The following is a 12333-nucleotide window of genomic DNA, read 5'->3' as shown; positions in this document are numbered from 1 at the left end:
AAACAGTCCACGGCCTGTCCCAACGTGGGTACTACAGGCAATTTATTAATCAAAGAATGAAAATTTACATAAGCTTCTCTCATGCACGGATTACCCGAACAATGAACCTCCATGCGCTTTAAATAGAACTCATGGACCAATCGGGTGTCAAGCCACGAATCAAGTGTCGGTAATACCGAGGTGAGAATGAACAATCGGATCACTACATATCGTGACCGTCAGATTGTAAGTTACAAAATGTACAACGGTAAAGAAAGACACTTTACCTAACTCTATACCTAACTCTATACTAGACCAAGTTGAACTTAACTATATCCTATGTGTCGGAATATCCTAACATCCCCCCTTAAGAACAACTTGGGATAGGATTGAAGGATTTACAAATATGACACAATAGGAGAAGGAAGGAGGCACTAGAGCCTATCCCCCCTTAGTGACAACTTCCTGAACTCCAAGCATATATCGAAGTTTAGTGAACTTCGCCTCTGTGAGAGCCTTTGTGAAGATGTTTGCAACCTGATCATCTGTTGAACAATATTGCACTTCAAGAACATGGTCATGAATGAGCTTTCTGATGAAGTGCATGTGTAGTTCAATGTGTTTGCTGCGCTGATGCTGGACTGGATCTTTGCATAGCTGAATGGCACTTTGATTATCACACCAAAGTGTGGTTGGATGCTGCTGCTCAAAGCCAAACTCTGATAGGATCTGACGAAGCCACAAGGCTTCCTTACTAGCTTCCACGGCACCACGATACTCTGCTTCTGCTGACGAAAGAGAAATGGCAGCCTGTTTCTTACAAGCCCATGTAATAGGTCCTGAACCAAGAGTGAAGACATAACCGGCAGTAGACTTCCGATCATCAGGGTCACCAGCCCAATCAGAATCAGTGAAACCAACTAATAGAGGAGCTGCTTTGGCACTGTAATGAATCCCAAACTGTACTGTACCTCGAACATAACGAAGTATTCTTTTGGCTGCTTTCCAATGACTTTCACGGGGGTTTTGCATAAAACGAGCAACAAGGCCAACAGCAAAGGAAAGATCAGGACGAGTATGGGTTAAATACAAGAGTTTTCCTACAAGTTGACGGTATAAGGTAGCATCAACTTCAGGAGAAGTACAAGAGACTGAAAGTTTGACTCCAGACTGAAAGGGAGAAGGGGCTGGCTTACAGTCTTCCATGTGAAAATGATGAAGAATATCACAAGCATACTTGGACTGGGAAAGGGAAATACCCTCCTTGGATTGCAAGACTTGAAGACCGAGAAAATAGTGTAAGTGTCCTAAGTCTGTCATTTCAAATTTCCTTTTGAGGCTAGACTTCACATGGTTTATAAGGTTGGGATCACTACCAGTAAGGATAAGATCATCAACATAAAGAACAAGGATGATAAGAGAGTTGCCCACTTTCTTGGTGTAGACAGTATTGTCAGAATAACACCTAGAAAAGCCAGATTCTAAAAGAAAGCTATCCATTTTGGCATACCAAGCCCAAGGAGCTTGCTTGAGACCATAAAGAGATTTCTTAAGTCGACATACAAGGCTGGAGTCTGTTTGGATGAAGCCAATGGGTTGTTCCATATAGATTTCTTCATGCAAGTCCCCATGCAAGAAGGCAGATTTAACATCCATCTGATGGACTTCCCATTTTAAAGAGGCAGCAAGGGAAAGAACAAGGCGGATAGAGTTCATTTTGGCAACAGGGGAGAAGGTTTCAGTGTAGTCAATGCCTTCAACCTGTGAAAAACCCTTGGCAACAAGACGAGCTTTATGTTTATCAACTTTCCCATCTGGTCCATACTTGGTTCTGTAAACCCATTTACATCTAACAAGTTTGCGTCCCTTTGGTAGAGGAACAAGATCCCATGTATCATTTGTCAACAATGAATGATATTCTTCATTCATAGCTGCTTCCCAATGTGGATGGCCTGAAGCTTCTGCAAAAGTGTCAGGATCATGATTTACTGGAGCTTGAGCCAGTAAAGAAGAGGCTCTTTCAAACTGAGAACGTGTACGTCGCTGATCTGTAGGATCACCGGCAAGATCACCTGCTGCATCCCGAGTAGCACGGACCCATCTTGGAAGTTGAGGATCCTGAGAAGGTGGGGGAGGATTATCATCCTCACTTTCATCATCTGAAGAAGAAATGTTTTCAAAAGTAGAAGAGATAGGAAGAGGTGGCACATCCGCCGGACTAGGCTCGCAGGCCGATTTATTTTCATCAAATTTTACATCTCTTCTAATGATAAAATTTTTGGACTTAAATGGAATAAGTCTATAACCTTTTACATCTTCAGAATATCCAACAAAAGTACATTTCTCACTCTTAGGTTCTAAAGCTTTATGCTTTTCATCTGGAATATGGGCCCATGCTTCACTTCCAAAAACACGAAAGTGACTTACATCTGGTTTAATGGAACTCCAAGCTTCTTCTGGAGTGATATTCTGTAGAACCTTAGTAGGAGTGCGATTGATTATATAATTTGCACAATTAATTGCTTCAGCCCAAAAACTAAGACTGAGTCCTTTAGATTGCAGCATACAATTAGCCATTTCCTTTAAGGTGCGGTTTTTCCTTTCAGCTACACCATTTTGTTGTGGAGTGTATGGAACAGTATGTTGCATTTGAATTCCATTTTCGGTGCAAAAGTTGATGAATGTGTTTTTAACATATTCTCCACCATTATCAGTTCTTAGCTTAAGAATTTGATGTCCAGATTGTTTTTCAACAAAGGCTTTGAAGGCCAAAAATGTGTTAAATACTTCGCTCTTGAGTTTTAAGAAGTATACCCAAGTGCGTCTGGAGAAATCATCAATGAAAGTTAAGAAATACTTGCAGCCAGAGAATGAAGCAACAGGAAGTGGACCACATAAATCACTGTGCACAAGCTGTAAAGGGGCTGAGGTGTGCCAAGAGGCACGTTTGTCAAAACTGTCCCGATGATGTTTTCTGAGTACACATCCGGAACAAACACCATCTCTGCAAGATACCATAGGAAGACCTGTCACCATATTTTCTTTACATAGATGCTGAAGGGAGCGATAGTTTAAGTGACCAAATCGCTCATGCCAAAGTTTGCTCACTTCATCATTATGAGCAACAAATACTGAGGGAAGATTTGATGACCCAAAGTTGTGAAACTTATACAACCTTGTGGAATCATCAGCAATACCAGTAGCTAGAATCTGTTTAGGATCTCTCAGATCCTTGATTACAACATCATGAGGTGAAAATTCAACAATTTTACCTTCACCTGAATGAGTTATCTGATATACAGATAGAAGGTTGCAGGATAAGGTTGGAACACATAATACATCATTAAACTGACCATTGTCTAGATGAACAGTTCCAGTCCCTACAACATTAAGAGATCTATCATCACCAACATATATGTTTTTGGTGTTACAATCATTTAAAGAAGAAAACATGGCTTGGTTTTTGGCCATGTGATAAGAGGCTCCAGAATCAATGAGCCACTCATGAGAAGGAGAAGAAGAAGATACATTTAATGCATAACCAGACTGAGATGATTGACAACGACATGCAGAAAGTGCCATTCCGGAAGTTGAAGTTGAAGTATGCTCCACATGGATGTTATGTTTCTTCATTGCGGCTTCCAAGGCTTCCATCTTCTTAAAGCATTTAGATTCTAAGTGGCCATCTCGATTACAAAAGTTACAATGTCTATCAGTCTTCTTCCATTTGTTTTTATTGGTCTTATCATTTTGCTGAAATGATCTTTCATTTTGAGGCTGATTTTGCTTAGGACCCTTGTTTGGTTTAGGACCATTCTTTTTAGGATATGACTTCTTAGGATTCTTTGAATTTGGTTGCTGCTGGGCGGCTAACGCTTTCTTGGAAGAGTTTCCAAGATTAAGAAGACCAAGGTGTAAGAGTTTTTCTTGTTCTCTTATTAAGGAATCACAAAAGGAGTCAAAGGAAGGGGCCTTGTAGTCTTTTCCTTGACAAATGAAAGCTTCTATTGTAGAATGGAAAGTGGAAACAAATACAGAGTAGGCTGGTCCCAACTTAGTAAGAATGGAATAAATAAGGTTACCATCTTCTTTCTTAACCTTAACACCTTCCAAGAGATATCTAAGGGTCTTGAATTTGGACAAGAAATCTTCAATACAAGAAAAATTATTAGGATCCAAAGTAAGCAACTCATTTTCAAGTTGATGGGCTCTAATTTCATTTTTAATCCCAAAAAATTTAGCGATTTTTTCTAATGCTTCATGAGGAGTCTCAAGTTCTGCAATATGGAATCTAAGATCAGGAGAAATAGACATCCCTATAAAACCACGTGCTTGATCTTGTCTATTTTCCCATTTGGCAGCCTTGTCTTCATCTTTTGGTTTCTTCTCTTGGTCTGTGGCTATTCTGTAGAGACCTTTACTTCTAAGTAAATCTTCCATGTAGGCTACCCATTGGAAGTAGTTAGTGCTGTCAAGAATGACTTGGCATGGACTTTCCATTTTTTTTAAAAAACTGAAGCTGAAGATGCTGAAAGTAAGTGTTCCAATGGATAGATCTCGAAAAATTAGGCTGTTTTAAAAAAAACGGCTCTGAAAAAGGCTTCCGGATGAAGAAGTTATGGCTTTTTGAAAAAAAATTGTTGAAGTTGCCGGCAAAGTGCGCGAATGTGCGGGAATGAAAAAATCCGCCCCTACAAAACACAAAACACAAAACCCAACACGAATATGCAAAGAAAAATGAACCTTGCGGCTCGAAGTTAGCTTTAGCAAAAAAACTAGATATTTTAAAAAAAAAAAAATCTCAAAGTTAGCTTTAGCCGAGAAACTAAATATTTTTCTCAATGTTTCTGATTTTCCGAGATCACACTAAGGTGCAGGGAAAAGAGCATATGCATGAGAAAAATCCTTCCTTTCTGTTTATGATTTGCCCAGATCGCACAGAGTCGCAGAGCAAAGAGAATACGCAGAAATGAAAGGTATAGATCCGGTTAAAAAAAAGGGCTAAATAAACCGAAACCGAAATAAGCAGAGAGAAAATAACAGTAAACTGCAAAAACACTGTATACCTCCCGATCTGAAAAATGACGCAGCTAGGGCGACCGGAAACCTTTTCGCGTGAAACGAAAGGGGTTCCTCACTGGAACAGATGCTCCGAACGCAACAGAGCAGTCCTCTCGGCCTGAAAGCAGTCAGAAACAACAGATCTAGGAAACGACAGCCGCATGCAGTTCTACCGGCTTCAGATTTGGATCACCAACGGACGCGGCCCTCAAATAGCTCTGATACCATGTAGGAATTTACAGGGTAAGTTCCTCAGAAAGAATACCAAAAGGACACCGCTCACAACCAGATCACAGATCAATACACCAATATTTTGACGTGGTTAAAACCCTCAAAGAGGGAAACAGTCCACGGCCTGTCCCAACGTGGGTACTACAGGCAATTTATTAATCAAAGAATGAAAATTTACATAAGCTTCTCTCATGCACGGATTACCCGAACAATGACCCTCCATGCGCTTTAAATAGAACTCATGAACCAATCTGGTGTCAAGCCACAGATCAAGTGTCGGTAATACCGAGGTGAGAGTGAACCGTCAGATCACTACATATCGTGACCGTCGGATTGTAAGTTACAAAATGTACAACGGTAAAGAAAGACACTTTACCTAACTCTATACTAGACCAAGTTGAACTTAACTATATCCTATGTGTCGGAATATCCTAACAGGTAATAGGTTGCATGTATGATTTCCTACTTGGTTTGTGAATGCATGGTACATGAATTTGTGTATTTAGTTCTCTTGCTGTCATTGGCATGGGTTTTTCTAGGTGTGACACTCGTTTTAGCCTTGCCTTGCCATTTCTAGACAGCCATGGTGTGATGGGGTTCTTTAATTTGGTTTAGATTTGGATTTCTGGATGGTTTTGGAACGAGGTGAGGTGGTCTCAGGAAAGTTCCCAAGGGAATAGGAATCCTTTGATCGATTTAGTCAGGATTGCGGTAAAGCCTAAGGGTGGAGATGAGAAAATTCCTTAAGGTATTTGTGAAGAAATTCTGAGGCATCAAATATTGTTTTGGGCCCACTAATCCCTTGACCTGATTGGGTGAGATTGTGGCAAATCTTGGCTGTTTATGATCTTGTTTTGGCCTAGTGATCCCTTGACCGGTTTTGACAAGATTGCAGTAAAGCCTGAGGGTGGAGATGGGAAAACTCCTCAAGGTATTGGTGAAGAAATTCTGAGGCATCCAAGCTTGTTTTGGGCCTAGTAATTCCTTGACTAGTTTTGACAGGATTGTGGTAAATCTTGGTTGTTTATGTTCTTGTTTTTGGCCTAGTGACCCCTTGACCTGTTTTGGCAGGATTGCAGTAAATCTTGGTTGTTTATGTTCTTGTTTTGGGCCTTGTGATCCCTTGACTGGTTTTGGTGGTGTTATCACTCAGATTTTCCTAGAAGTTGTAAGAAGAGGAAAGGGATCCGAGGTAACCACAAGCCAACTTTTAGATACAGAATCTAGCCAATATGTATCCAGAGAGGGCTCTCTCTTTAAGGTTTAGCTTTGTTTTGGAAGATATTAGGCTAGTTATGAAAGCTTTGGGGTTTTGATTGGGTTTGGTGGTGAAATTCAATAGTAGAGGGTAGGAACTGAATATTTCAGGCCATTGGGCTAATGGAGTCAAAAGAAAATGGCTCGAATGGACTTGGTTTCTCAGCAAAAGGATGGCTTCACAGGGCAAGATAGCTAAAATAGGGAGCAAATGATGACTTGATAGGATGGGATAGAATTAAAGGGGATGAAGGGCAATTAAGAATCCTTCAAAATGTTTTAAGAGAAGAGAACTTTAATGATCACCAATAAAGAGAAATTAAGAATTCTTTAATAAATTATCAAAAGGAGTAAACTAGGAAACAAGAGCAATTAAGAATTCCCTGCTTATGCGAGTTTAGAAGAAAACATCAAGAATACAAACGATTGAAAACAGATTGCACTAAAGCACTTTCTGAATTAAGCTTTTTCGTTTCAATATTCAGATATGAAACATAATTGAAATATTTAAATAGGAAAACAATAACACATGAGTTATAAGATACTTATTTGTCTGATGTATTGCACTTGAATCCTGTGAAAAGTCCTTTGTATCAATTATACATCTAGCAAGCCATGCAAGATTTGTTGAACAACACTTTATTACAAAATAATTAGTTTTACAACAATGTCTAAGAATCCACCCTCAATACTCCAAATGAGGGAGTATTTATAAAAATTTTTTACAATAAAATATCTCATAACAAAGTGAGATATATTCTGGGATGACTAACCATATGTTACATGAAAATAGAGATAGATGGTCTCATAGATAACAGATAGAGGCAAACGGATGGTTTTCTGTCCCTATTCTTGAGAGTGTGCTGGAGTTAGGCCCTATGATTTGGCATCTTGCTATCTTTGATGTAATTCTGTGCTGGCTGCTCTGCTTTTATATCTTTACTGATACACTTTGACTTGCTCTGATACTCTTTACCTGTTTGATCTCTGTTTATCCTCTTTACCATCATTGACTGTAGTAAAAACCAAAATTTACTTTTTACCAAGGACTAGTTACAAAATTTCTAACATTTCTTCCCACCATTTTGGCTGTGGTATTCTGGTTTTTTGAAGTTTTCTGAGGGTTTCATCAGTTTCGGTGTACCTGAAAAAGGTAGGCTAAATTGGAAACAAGTGCTTTAGTTCATGCTCGACATAGAAGAGGTTCTCTAGACTATCATAGAGAACTCTGCCTGTAGGCAGTGCCTTTAGTGCTGATGTGCTTGTTGATGAACTTGCCTGATTATTTGCTTATTGATCCAGTTTTTCAATATAATCTATGTGCCTCATAAATTTATTATTTATAACTAAAGGACTAGGTAGTCCTTTGTTCTACAAAATACCAAATTTCTCCATAAAAGCATTAAGTTCCTCCTGCATATCCTGACATCTTCTTTCTAAATTTTGCATCAGAGACCTTTTAGTTAATACCCTTTTGACTGCTAGAATAGTCCCTATTCTGTCTTCAATGCCCAGTTCTTCAAGTTGGTACTTATTCTTATTATTCAAAAAATTTATGAGCCTGGTGGCTTCCTCAGGCATATTTCCTAATTCTGCTCTTGTTCTTTGAATTTCTTCTCGGGTTGCTTTTACCAAATCAATTTGCTAAAAATTATCTATATCGATGGCCAAACATCATTTATTGACTGAGTGATGTTGGCCCAAAGAATCTTTCTAATATCTGCCAAGGGCTTGTCAAATGTAAGGTCTTTTTCTAATGATTTTACCTTGTTTTCTAATCCTTTAATTTCCCTTGTCTTTTCTACAACATTTATCTTTGAAAGATCATACCTCTGTTCTAAGGTAACATATTGTTCTTTTACCTTTTGTAACTCTGAAACTTGGAGTTTCATCTCCTCCATTGATCTTATCAGTTCCTCTGTGCTCAAATTTGAAGTATTTTCCTGTGTTGTTCCTGCTGTTGCTGTACCTGTGACCACCTCTGCTGTGACTAAGGGGGCATTTGGAGCCAAAGTTGTTCCAAGGGTTGAAGGGACTATAGTTGAGACTACTGGTATCACATTGGGAGGCTGAGAGGTCGAATCTCCCTGCTTGTCCTTCAATGATTTTTCTAATTCTTGCTCTATCTCATTCAGTCGTTCATTAAGTTTTAAGAGTAAGTCCATCAGCTCTTCTTCAGACTTTTGCTTTATGATCTCAGCAGTCTGTGGATGTCTTGAAGGAGGCAACTTTAGCTGCTTTCTTAAGGCAACTATGTCTTCATCTTTCTTTTTAATTAAGGCTTCTGCAGCCTTCACATCTTGTGGATCATGACCCAACCCAATGATCAATTCTTCTAAAGATTTTATTCTATTATATTTAGCATGTGAGGAGGCTTTCTCCAACTGTAATTGGGCAGTTGTATTATTCAAATATTTTTCCAATATTTGGGCCATCATAGCCTTACCAGTCAATGTAGAATAGATCATCTCATCTGTCTGTTTGTGTAATTAAATTTGGTCCAAAGAATGAATTTCCTTTGTCATGACCTCAAAATTGGTTCTGAGGTAATCTGTTGCTGATTGAGGTTGTTGCACTTTAGGTTTGAAATAACTCATTATCATTATTCCTTCTTTGATGTCATAGGCTGACATCAATTTGTTTTGATTAGGGGGAGCCATTTTTAGATATTGATTGTAAACATGGATCCTCAGTGGATCATTTCTAGCTTTTATTTCTATAAGCTTCTTTTTGATATCTGGAGTATCCTTTCCTGGTGGCCTGAAAGATGATACCTTTGCACTTTGTTGTCTCTCTAGCTCATGTCTCTGTGAGCTAGTAGATGTACCACCTATTGGGAAAGTTTGATGACTATCTACCTCTTCTTTCCTTTGACTATCGGTAGTCTCTTCAATAAATTCCTCCTCTGAAAGAGGATTTAATCCACGCCTTTTAGCACTAGTTTGTTCTAAGGGTCCACTGGCAGGGGTAGCTACTTCCCTGTCTCTCTTTTTGTTCTTTTTCTCATTCAAAGGAGTCTACAAGATTGGAGGTTCTACCACATTGATTTGAGTTGGAGGAGTGTGCATTTGGGCCTATTCCTTAGAAGTTTCAGGCTGTTTAGACATTGTAGATTGCTCTGTGGCTTGAGTGCTGGTCTCTGGCCCCTTTCCCTTGGATGTTCCTGTAAATGGTGTGTTGGTATCCTGTGAGTGCTGCTGAGAGGTTTCAACTGTAGAAGCACTAATTCCTGACCTTTGAGATGACTCAAATCATACATGCCAAAAAGAATCCAGGTCAAGTGTTTTCTCAAGATTTCTCATAACATTTTCTATATTGACCTGTTCACTATCAATTTCTACTAGGGTCCCTTCCCTCCATTCATCCATATTGGAAAATTTTTCAATCTCTGGGATTCTATGGTGTATATATGGTGACAACCTATTCTTCATTCTTCTATCACATATGAAGCTATGAGGGTCATATGGCATCCAACCAAAACTCTTGTGTAACTTAAGGTGATCTTCTAGAATTTTTTCTGCTTCTCTCCATGCTTCCCTAGTGTTGCAGACAAAAGGGCCTAACTGATTTTTGATTCTGAGTTGAGATTTATTTTTGGCTTTATGAAAATGGACCAAGTCTGAATTTATCATTTGTCTAAAATATTCCAATGCAAACAGTCTCATTGGAACGTATTTTGGTAACTTGAAAGGGCAGAGCTCACACCCATATATCCTGATTTCTGTATGGTTCTTGTATAGATACCAATCACCTATTTTGTACTACTTGGAGAGCTGTAGGATCCTCTTAATGTCACCACTGATCCTGGGAGGGGAAATCCCTGTCAATAAGGTAGTTGCTGGATGAACAAACTGATCAATGAACTCATTATAGGAGTAAGGGGAATCAGGGGAATCATGGAAGATGGAACTCCAAAAAATAACGGACCTTGGATTGCCTTTAGTATCAAGTTTCATGACAGGGAAAGGGAAGTTTTCTGACTGATAATATAGCATGAGATGATAAATGAAGGTGGTATACTTGAAAACTCCTTCATTTTCCAGTCTCAAGAACTGGTCATGAATCTTATTAGCAATAAATGAGGCATAATCATACTTAACAGCAAGGGGTTGTCCAGGAGTGAAGATTGACAACAACACTAGGGTTAACTCATCAACAAACTCACTAGTGTTGAATCCCATAATCAGAGATGTCATATCAACAACCAGTCTTCCCATATTTGTGAAGAATGTTTACAGATAAGGAGGTGGGTCCTTAGGCTGATGTTTCTGTAACATGAAAGTCTGACAGATGTGATTAAGTTCTGATTGGGATAGTTTATTTGATTTCTCAAGTAAATATCCAATGGAAATGGGAGTGAAAGCTTGACTGGAGTGAAATTGCAACATCTCATTTATGGATTCTGTAGTTATTGGGAAAAGGATTGTTTGACTAAGAGACATAATTGCTTTGCGGTTAGGGTCATAATTGGGATGGCATTGATGAATTATATCAGTGAAAACATGGACTTAGGGGAGAAAGTACATAGGAAGATTGGATTCCCATAGTCCCAGAACATTAGAGCCATTCAGATAATTATCTCTACTTTGGCAAAAGACTTTGAGGTGATTTTTATCAGTGGCAAGGTCTTTTATTTGGAAGTCCTGGTCTGCCAAAGGTAGGTAGTCCAAATCTTTATGAGGGGCATTTATAGGTGCAACATTCAAAGCCACCAGGGTTTCCATTTCTGGTTCTTGTGGATTCAGAAAGGGAATTTAGGTTTTCTTTGGGAAATGGGCAAAACAGAGGGTCTAGGAACTTATATGACGAAAACAAAGACTGAATTGTAATAAATTTGGGTCCTTTTCTGTCAAATTACAGTGGAAAATAAGAACTTGCAAGGTTTTGTCGGGAATTTGGATAAATACCTGTGTTCAGGGGATGAACAGTGAAATTCAGGTATTGGTTGTGGCTAAAAGGCTCTGGGATGCATCGACTGTGATTTTTTTGAGCAGGTTGGTGGCTAAAAACTTCAAACTATTGACCTCGACGTTCTTTTGCATGGGTGCGCAGGTTTACAGTACAAAACAACAAAAATGACTTGTTTGTTTTATTTACAAAGTCAAGGGTTGGCGGGGTTTTTTGGTTTATAGGCGGATTATGTGAGTGGTGACTGATATGACATTTTTGTCATATGCAGGAAGGCGGTAAGCGGTTTCATATCACACTGCTTTTAAGGGTGGGCGGTAACGAACCTGGAGCTAGCGATTCCATAGATCGTTTGACGCATGGTAGAGGCACTGTGCAAAAAACGCTTGGTGATCGCACGCTAATGCGCAGTCACAAAGGGTCACGCGATATTCATAATAGCCATCAGATCTTGAGGACCTGATCGGACGGTTGACGGGAGGTGCGATATGATGGGGTTTAACAAAGGCGGGCCCGACTTAATTAAGGGTTAATTTAATTATATCGGGAGTGGTGTGATAGGTCGGGGAGGTTATTAATTAACCATGAGGGTTAATTAATCCCATATTGATGCGGCGGGGGATTTAAGGGCTGTTAATTAGTTGCGAATCAACTAATTAATCCCGATTACGGATGCTTTATGATTATAATTAACCAGGGGCGGGATATATAGAAATTCGGGGTTTTTCATATTTACATAATACGGGAAAGGGTAAACATTATCAGGGATTTATATAATATAAGTTAAAAATTAATATGACAATGAAATGAAAAGTGCTAAGTATAAAACAGTTGATTAGTGTATTTAACTTAGGCTTAAGTGAAAAAAGGTTTTTATGAGAAATTATGTAATTTTCC

General features: G+C 39.0%; 1 pseudogene; it reads left to right on the top strand.

The window, feature by feature from the left end:
• Positions 1 to 11899, top strand: part of LOC149188608 (succinate dehydrogenase [ubiquinone] iron-sulfur subunit 2, mitochondrial-like) — a 28865-nt pseudogene extending 16966 nt beyond the window's left edge.
• The last annotated feature ends 434 nt before the right edge of the window (positions 11900 to 12333 follow it).

Source organism: Pinus tabuliformis, chromosome 3_1 (genome assembly GCF_031772625.1).
Source record: "Pinus tabuliformis cultivar Carrire ecotype Pingquan chromosome 3_1, CPIR1, whole genome shotgun sequence".
Classification (NCBI taxonomy): domain Eukaryota; kingdom Viridiplantae; phylum Streptophyta; class Pinopsida; order Pinales; family Pinaceae; genus Pinus; species Pinus tabuliformis.
This window is presented reverse-complemented; position numbering and strand designations above follow the sequence as displayed.